This window comes from Colobus angolensis, unplaced genomic scaffold, assembly GCF_000951035.1.
Source record: "Colobus angolensis palliatus isolate OR3802 unplaced genomic scaffold, Cang.pa_1.0 Scaffold524, whole genome shotgun sequence".
Taxonomy (NCBI): domain Eukaryota; kingdom Metazoa; phylum Chordata; class Mammalia; order Primates; family Cercopithecidae; genus Colobus; species Colobus angolensis.
Window position 1 is genome coordinate 709,391 of NW_012118755.1, and position 8,773 is coordinate 718,163.

Sequence of the window (8,773 nt, forward strand, 5' to 3'; positions counted from 1 at the left end):
CTTGTAGTATAGTTTGAAGTCAGGTAGCGTGACGCCTCCAGCTTTGTCCTTTTGACTTAGGATTGTCTTGGCAATGCGGGCTCTTTTTTGGAACCAATGAGTTTCTAACTGCAAAGGAAATTAAGAATATCGAATGCCAAAAAAAAATCACACAATCCTTTAATCACTCAATTCTAACAGTGTAAATGCTGAAGTAAAAGAACAATTTTATGACAGTTACTTCAATGAAAATGCAAAGAACATCAGATGCGATTTTGACCTCATGATGCAGAATGTGGGCAGGATGGCCCACAACTTGGAATCATTCATGCTTTACTTTAGCTTGGACCAAGCATGTCTGTGCCCTTATGCAAACATCAACCACAATTTATATTTCGCCACCAAAAGCAGTTCAGAGAAGCAAAGGGAAAATATCCTCTGCCTTGTGATTACTTGCATCCACGGCTCTGCTGAAAATAGATGAGGCATTTAGATCACTGAACATCTCTGTGATCATAGTGAAGCTATTACTTTTGTTGCTGTTGCAGTAGATTTTATCCTGGCTCTTCAAAATTTGATTGCATCTTTGGAATCAGAAAATACTTCTAGCAGTAATACTTTCAAACTGTCATTCGAGCTGAAGGACTGCTGCTGTTATATAGTGTGGCAGATGTTTACAACTTCCACTGCAATTGCTGTATCTCAATCTGAATTTTTTTTATTTTTTTATTTTTTATTTTTTTATTGAGACAGTCTCGCTCTGTCACCCAGGCTGGAGTACAGTGGTGCAATCTCAGCTCACTGCCACCTCCACCTCCCAGGTTCAAGCAATTCTCTTGCCTCAGCCTCCCAAGTAGCTGGAATTACTCACCACCATGCCCTAATATTTTGTAATTTTAGTAGAGACAAGGTTTCACCATGTTGCCCAGGCTGGTCTTGAACTACTGAGCTCAGGCAATCTGCCCACCTAGGCCTCCCAAAGTGCAAGGATTACAGGTGTGAGCCACTGCACCTGACCTTGAATTCTTTTTAATAAAAAAATCTGTTTACCACTTTATATAGTATTAGTTGAGGAAATCATACATCTTCCATGTTTAGCTGTTACTATGTGCTGGTACCTTTCTCCATTTTTGCATACTACACAAAAAGCTTCAAAAGGAATCTTTGCTCATTTAATAAATCTCCACTTTTCAAACAATTCATCCCAAAGTTTAAGCTTGAATTTTGGTATTTGGCATTGAAATATACACAAATAAAAATAGATAATAGCAACCACCACAAAAATTGAGCTGAGTGAATTTGATAATCTCGCAGCTGCCTTAGTATCTCTGTCACTCACAAGTCTGAACTCAGAACTAACATCAAACAGGGGTTGAACCATTGAAAGCATTACAAACTTGCAAACTAATAATCAATTGAAGTGGCTGGGCGCGGTGGCTCACGTCTGTAATCCCAGCACTTTGGAAGGACAAGGCTGGTGGATCACAAGGTCAGATTGAGATCATCCTGGCCAATACGGTGATCCTCTGTCTGTACTAAAAAAAATACAAAAATCAGCTGGGCATGGTGGCATGTGCTTGTAATCCCAGCTACTCAGAAGGCTGAGGCAGGAGAATCACTTGAACCTGAGAGCTGGAGGTTGCAGTAAGCCAAAATCACGCCACTGCACTCCAGCCTGGTGACAGAGTGAGATTTGATCTAAAAAAAAAAAAAAATCTATTGAAGTAGAGTTGCCACTGAAGTGGCCTGAGATGGCTATCTTGGCTGGTATCTGGGAATGTGAATTTTGGGAAGGTTTGGGAACCTGGATTTCAGAAGGATTCCCTCCACCCTGACTGATCAAATGGCTCACTGTACCTGAACAATATGGTTTCTGCAGAACACCTGCTTTTTTTTCTGGGAATCTGAAATTTTGATTTGTGCACAATAGACAGTGTCTACATGACCAGACCCCAATAAAAAGCCCAAACACTAAGTCTCTAAGGAGCAACATTTTGCAACATTTGCAACAAATGCAATATTTGCAACATTTTGCATTTGTTGTCACAGCATATTGCTGGAGGAATTCAGCACATCCTATGTGACTCCACTAGGAGAGGATGCTTGGAAGCTGGTGCCAGTTTCCTCTGGACATGGCCCTGTGACCTCTCCCCTTTGCTGACTTTGCTGTAATAAGTCATAGCCATAGTGTGACTATATGCCAAGTCCTGTCAGTCCTCCTACCAATTTGTTTAACCCAGAAGTGTTCTTGGGAATCCCCAATACAGCTGGTATCGGAAGCAAATTTTTTTTACTTCTCACTCGTCACCCAGGCTGGAGTGCAATGGCACAATCATAGCTCACTGCAGCCTTGAACTCCTGGGCACAAGTGATCCTCCTGCCTCAGCTGGGACTACAGGTATGTATCCTCCTGAGTAGCTAGGGCTACAAGCACGTGCCACCATCCCGGGCTTTTTTTTTTTCTTTAAAGATGGGGTCTTGCTATGTTGCCCAGGTTTATCTTGCACTCCTGGCCTCAAGTGATCCTCCTGCCTCGGCCTCTCTAAGTGCTAAGATTACAGCTATGAGTCATTGTACCTGGGCCAGAAGTAGAATTTGCTAGAACAACCCTGACTCACTAAGATTTGGCTCCATCACTGTTTGGGAAAAGGAAAAATGAAGGGGAACAGTGATAAGCCTTTGATAACTGGGTGTCTATGGAGCCCTCCATGGTTTGAAAGCAGCAGCTGAACTGCTGTCTGCTTTTAGAAGCCACAGTGACCTATGGGGTTAGAAACAGCTTCTTTGAGCTGTGCTGGATGAAGTGAGGGGAAAAATATACATCTGGGTGATGGCTTTGTTTTTGTTCTCTTCTCTAGGTGGGAGGAAAAAAAAAACAACAGTGACAAATTATAAAGGTGAGTGTTGGGTGGCCCCAAAATGTTAAAAGTTCTCAGGGCTGGAGCAAAGCTGGGGTGGGGAGGGTGCCAAGACTCCATCCAGCCTCTTCTTTAGCCAAGCTGCTGCCCTGTTGCAAGAGCTGCCTCCTTCTTTGCCACCATCTGTACCCTCCCCCATCTGCTTTCCAACCTGAATCTTTCCCACAGCAGTAATGCTAACCTAACTGCAAATGCTGGATTTACTGCTATGGGTTTAGTTTGTAATAGAAAAAAAAATGTTTAATGGCTTTGTTTGTTGTGGCTATTACATCTAAATGTATTGATATGATAAAATTGATATAACATGTTAAATGCTTTCAATTTCATAAATTCTAGAGGAAACACACTGATCAGCAAAAGCTGCAGAGGAAATTGAGTGGGACACAACTTCCTTGCTTTTTGCAGCTAGTGGGCAGCTTGGAATTTAAATTCTCAATACTGGAAACAGAACAAGTCTTCAAAATTAACTATTTTTGCTATAGTTTTTGCCTATTGGAGCCACTGGAAAAAAGGAGACTATGAAGAGAGGCAATCTTGAGCTAGAGATATGCTTTGGCATTTACAAAGCAGTTTTTCATCTCTAATGAGCTCTTGTAAGATCATATAGCTGACCCTCAGAGGCTGATGATTTTCTGGCCCCATGTGTATAGTTTTGAGTTGGTTAGCTTGGACTCTAAGGTGAATAAGGTAAAAAGAGCCCAAAAAGGCCTTGCTTGTCACTCAGCTAAGAACAGAGCTGTCTGGCCCTGCAGCATCTCAGTCTCCAGTCACTGAAAGAACATATATTAGACGTTGGAGAAACTATAAGGCTACAGGGTGATGCTGCATGTTGGCAGGGAAAATTGTTCAAGGTAGAAACTGTGGGGAACAAAGAGAGAGATTCTCATCTGTGTAGCTGCTGCTACGTGCTAATCTGGGGGTAAGAAAAGTGTTAAGAAATAAAAAAGCCAAGACCTCTGCCCTCACAGAGCTTTCAGGCTAGAAGGGAAAGTGGTCACAGTACAAATTGTATACAACTCCACTAGTACTTAAGAGGTCTGATTTATTGCTTTGAAACACAAGTGCAGGATGTTTAAGGTTGATCAGCAGCCTTTCCCTTTGCGGAAATTGTAAACTAAAAATAAAATCCTGAGCCCCCACCAACTGAAGGACACTCCCCTTAGCCAAGGGGACCCCAGAAAAACCTTACAACTGAGTTCCTGGCCATGACGAGATGGGAGGCCAGACATGTCTCATTATACCCTCTCATGTTTGTGGTTTAGATACAACAACCCATCAGCATTAATGTTAAAATAGAGATCATAAGACTGGCAGAACAGACTTTTTGTGGCAATGAGATACCAAATTATAAACAAGACCTAAGGCCATGTCAGGCAAGGGTTAGGTCAAGCACCCTAAACTTAAAGAGTTAACTATGGTCTGAATGCCACAAAGTTTTTCTTTTTTCTCTAGCAGCTAAATAAACACTGGCCTCGACATAAGCAAAATAAAAACAATTGTAGCTCATCACCAGACACTAATTGGCTCCCAACCCCTGTCCCAAGCACCATAACTACAGCTTTGATTAGACAAGAGACTGATTTCAGTAACTTTCTCCTGGTAAGAAGACCACCCACCATGAACTGGTTCTGGCTGGGTTTACAGAGGTTGCGCACTTGAGTGCCTTTGTGTCCTGAAAAGACCTTTTGACTGATAGGGCCTAATTATAACACATTCAAATGTTAGGTCTCCACCCCAGTGTGAACATGGGTCACATGTTACACGCATATTGGTTCAACACACGTGCATCAGGACCACCTTCATGCATACTCATAGCTCCTAGCTCCTCCTATAACCTGTTGAAGAGGTATGTTTAGCTAACTTGTCCAGCATAATGCTCCCATCCCAACCTATGTTCCTTCAAAGCGCCTGTCCCTGGTCTTAGCCAGAGGCATTCTTCTCAGCCTGTTGCAGGCTGTAACTCCCTATAAGAAATAAAGCCTCCCTCCATTCCAAATAGTTAAATCTTGTGATTTATTTTATTTATTTTATTTTATTTTATTTTATTTTATTTTATTTTACTTGAGATGGAGTTTTACTCTTGTCGCCCAGGCTGGAATGCAATGGCACGATCTTGGCTCACTGCAACCTCTGCCTCCCGGGGTCAAGCAATTCTCTTGCCTCAGCCTCTTGAGTAGCTGAGACTACAGGCACCTGCCACCATGCCCGGCTAATTTTTGTATTTTTAGTAGAGGTGGGGTTTCACAATGTTGGCCAGGCTGGTCTCGAAATCCTGACTTCAGGTGATCCACCTGTCTCCGCCTCCCAAAGTGCTGGGATTACAGGTGTGAGCCACTGCACCCGGCCTAAATCTTGTGATTTTTAAATTCAACAGAGTCAAATAAACGGTTCCTTGATAGAGCAACATTTAAGGCAGACATTAGTTTTTATTGTCCCATAAGGTTTCAGTAAGTTTCCCTGAATGTTTGCATTTACTTGTCAATCAACTCACAGTGACTGAGGCAGAAGTAAAACCCACAGTTACCTTACCCCTGGCCTATGTGATAAAGTAATATATTTATTATCACATATTTGAGAGACATCTCTGCTACTGGGAACTTTTTTTTTTAACCTTTTATTTTAGGTTCAGGGGAAATATGTGCAGATTTGTTATGCAGGTAAACTCTTATCACAGGGGTTTGTTGTACAGATTATTTCATCACCCAGGTACTAAGCCTAGTACCCAATATTTTTTCTGATCCTCTCCCTCCTCCCGCCCCACGCTCATGTAGGCCCAGTGTCTGCTGTTCCCCTTTGTGTCCATAAGTTTTCATCATTTAGCTCCCACTTATAAGTGAGATTGGGCGATTGCTGACCTGCATCTCTCTTGGGTGGATCTCCCAGGACATAAGCAAAAGACTGTTGGCCACAACCACTACCAAAGTCCCTTTCTCTGCTTCCTCCAAGTTGGGGAGGAAACATAAGCCCTAAGATCACCCCAGAGCTGTGGTGGGAAGCCCAGGAGAGAAAAAACCTGAGTTTAAACTAGAATATGCATGTGGCTTTTTAAAGATGTTTGCAATTTTTTTGCTATTCTCCCCTTGAGATTTGGGGGTCTATGCCTTCCTTACCAGACTGGACACTAGTGCTCACTTGTCACTGACACATGACATGAAAGTGATGCTGTGTAACTTCCAAAGTTATGTTTTAAAAGGCCATAAGCATCTGCCTGGTTCACTCAGGTCACTCACCTGTGGTGCCCTTGACCACCAAGTCAAAGTTCTTAATGTCCTGAGACTGCTCTGCCACCTGGAAGCCCAAGGTACCTGGGAGGTCTCCTATAGGCCCTGCAGCCAAGTCCCATGTCCTCTGCAGACATGTGAGTGAAGTCACCTCCAGATGATGCCAACCCTTTGCTGTGGATTCAACTCCAGCCAATGAGTCTTCTCTGCAGTCCCCAAACACCAATAAGCAGCAATAAACCATCTTTTCTGTTTCTTCCTAGCCCTGTGAACTATGAACAAAATAAAATGGTTGTTTCATGCATTATTTTGTGGTGATGGTTCTTTCTTTAAAAAAAAAAATCACAGGAAAAGCACCAAGAATAACACTTGTAGGACATTCACAAGGTACAAAATAACATACATTGAAATCTAGGTTTCCTTCTTTCCCTCTTCCACAGCCTATCAGGTTCTGCCTTTGGAAGTAACAATGGCTAAGTTTCTGCACATCTTTCCAGATTTATTAACTAAACAATCATACAGCACTGACACTGTGAGGAAGCTTTTTAAGGGCTTTGCTTACATGTATTAATTTACTCTTCATTCACTGTAGACACTCAGGTGGCAGCAGGAAGGAAAGTATTTTGCTCAACCAAATGAAAGTCTGATCTGCTCTTTGAATGCTGTTCCTTCAATCATATGGTTCTATTTTCTTTACGTTCCCAAATCTTTTTTATTTTCTCCTCTAATTCAGCATTCAGAGATGTGACTCTGTTTTCTAGTTTTTCTTCCGTTTCACCACTAAATCTTAAATTTCATATGAGACAGGCAATGATGAAATTCCTGAGTCACTGGACATGTATATATGTATGTTTATGATGGTGCCTTACACACACACACATTTTTTAATCTAGCTATTAACCATTAAAATTCTATACTGAGAGAGAGGAAATATTACATGTTCCTTCCCATACCCTGTCAACTACCCCGTCAATTAAATAATCCCTGAAAAAATGGTAACATCTATATTAATGCAGTATTTATATCTAATCGATGACCCATTTGATAAAATAGTTCTAGAAACTTGTAATCAATCAGCAGTGATGCAAATTTGTACTGAACTATTTCATATCTAAAAGGGTATCTACTTGGTTTTAGACATGACAACTCTCTCATGTTTATTTTAGAATTTTTATTGTTGCATGCTTAAAGGGCTTGTCAATTCCCTTCCCTTTCCTAATTTTCATAACCAGATCATAAGAATGTGTGTGATCAGGCTGACTGATGTGCCACAACACATATTTAATCCTGGAATTTAGGGTTATCAGAAGTCTCCATTTTAAAAAAATATTAATTATATTTTTTCAAACAGCCGGCTGGTGAACAAATATTGCTTCATTTTTCTTAATGTCTCAGTGAATAGCCAGCCTTTTATGTATACATGAATAGAGAATCTCTCAATAACTTCAAAGAGATTCAGAAATAAGTACATAAACTAAGTTGCATAAAAACAAAAAGTAGGTAATATACGTAAGTGATAAAAGACCGTTTTATATAATTACTTTTTAAGCTAAATTTATAATAATGCTTTTTAAACTAAATCTGGAACAAATTTTAAATTATTTAATCTAGAAATGTCCAGTGATTCAGGAACAGCAGAAATGGGTGGGGAGGGCATTTCAACTCAAGCATGGAACGCCTTTTATTCTCAACATGTTAACTTTTTCTCTCTTCACTCTGAAATGTTCACTATCAAATATATTTGAGAGGTCTTTTTTCCTGATTTAACATTTATTTCATACACAGAGAATAATACTGTGGGTCTGGGATTCAGTTTTTGAAATGCAACATGTACTCTAAGCGACCCTTTCACCCATGTCAAAATAGCAGCAGTTGGACCCCATAATGTGGCATGTATTCATTTGAAAATTCTACGGTGACCTATCACTGTGATCATGTGATGAAGCAGATCTTGTCTTCCATTGTAATCATCACACTCTGTGAGCTTCGAGGTTCAAGTTTGACAGCATTTGTCAATTTTGGAACATCATACAAAGAACGCTCAAATACGGGGAATTTTATGTACTGTTGCTGAGGTTTCACTTTCATCTTCTAATTGTGGTTTCTTTAAATAGGCCAGTTCACTTGTACTGAAAATGTCTTCCTCATTTTTTTGTTTTCCCCACTCCAATTTGTCTAAGGATTTATGAACATGTTTTATAGTATTATTACTGATTTGTACTTTTGATTCTTCCACCAAGCTTTTTGTCTTAAATATTTTCCTATTTTTAGAAAAATGTACTGTTTCCCCACACCACTTTTGTACACAATCTTTAATAGAATAGATACAGAAAAAAACACAACCACACTGCCTTCAGCAGATGAGGAGGATCTTGATACCAAATATAGCATGAGACATTCCATGAAAGGGAAATTATAGACCAAAGTCTTCTGAGTATAAATGTGAAAATCTGAAACCAAATATTAGAGTGGCCTAAATCTGGATATTTTTAGGAAAAAAACCCCTGAAATTTCATGGTGGGAAACATAATTTTGCTTAGTTTAGAGGTTTTGAGGGATTGTTTTAAAGAAAAATTTAAAAGATAAATAGCATTAAATGGATATAATAGTTATAAAATAAAAACATGAAGTCATAAAAATTAAAATATATTATAT

At 40.0% G+C, this 8,773-nt stretch overlaps 1 protein-coding gene and 1 pseudogene across 2 annotated transcripts in view; both read left to right on the top strand.

The window, feature by feature from the left end:
• The window catches only part of ZNF248 (zinc finger protein 248), a 363,665-nt gene that overhangs the window by 218,416 nt on the left and 136,476 nt on the right, over positions 1–8,773 (top strand). The gene's annotated exons all lie outside the window — the stretch shown is intronic.
• LOC105525245 overlaps positions 1–8,773 on the top strand; it is a 13,566-nt pseudogene that overhangs the window by 3,372 nt on the left and 1,421 nt on the right. The window lies entirely within an intron of this gene.